The sequence below is a fragment of the Cucurbita maxima genome, unplaced genomic scaffold (genome assembly GCF_002738345.1).
Source record: "Cucurbita maxima cultivar Rimu unplaced genomic scaffold, Cmax_1.0 Cma_Scf07543, whole genome shotgun sequence".
In the NCBI taxonomy this organism is placed as follows: Eukaryota; Viridiplantae; Streptophyta; class Magnoliopsida; order Cucurbitales; family Cucurbitaceae; genus Cucurbita; species Cucurbita maxima.
The window spans coordinates 1-617 of record NW_019279558.1 but is presented as its reverse complement, the minus strand read 5'-3'; the positions used below and the strand labels follow the sequence as shown (position 1 = coordinate 617).

The window sequence follows — 617 nt, the reverse complement described above, 5'->3', positions numbered from 1 at the left end:
TTTCTCCCAGTTCTTTTCTTCCTTTCTCTTCAAATGAGAACCTCCCCCGCTCACGCCCATCGCGTTTCGATCATGCCGCCCCGCATGCGTTAAATCTGATTTTGTGCGCATGACATGTTGGGTGCGACCATACCAGCACTAATGCACCGGATCCCATCAGAACTAGTACTAAGTTGGGTGACCACTTAAGCGTGCTTGGGCGAGAGTAGTACTAAGTTGGGTGACCACTTGGGAAGTCCTCGTGTTGCACCCCTTTTTTTCTTTCAATTTCTCCCAGTTCTTTTCTTCCTTTCTTCACAAATGAGAACCTCCCCCGCTCACGCCCATCGCGTTTCGATCATGCCGCCCCGCATGCGTTAAATCCGATTTTGTGCGCATGGCATGTTGGGTGCGATCATACCAGCACTAATGCACCGGATCCCATTAGAACTCCGCAGTCAAGCGTGCTTGGGCGAGAGTAGTACTAAGTTGGGTGACCACTTAGGAAGTTCTCGTGTTGCACCCATTTTTTTCTTTCAATTTCTCCCAGTTCTTTTCTTCCTTTCTCTACAAATGAGAACCTCCCCCGCTCACGCCCATCGCGTTTCGATCATGCCGCCCCGCATGCGTTAAATCCG

General features: G+C 50.4%; 1 non-coding gene and 1 pseudogene across 1 annotated transcript; both read left to right on the top strand.

The window, feature by feature from the left end:
• The first annotated feature begins 119 nt into the window (after positions 1 to 119).
• Positions 120 to 253, top strand: LOC111476324 (annotated as a pseudogene).
• A 133-nt stretch (positions 254 to 386) lies between these two features.
• LOC111476323 lies at positions 387 to 505 on the top strand. Its single transcript, XR_002717046.1, has one exon. It is a non-coding gene; the product is annotated as a 5S ribosomal RNA (ribosomal RNA).
• Positions 506 to 617: the final 112 nt, after the last annotated feature.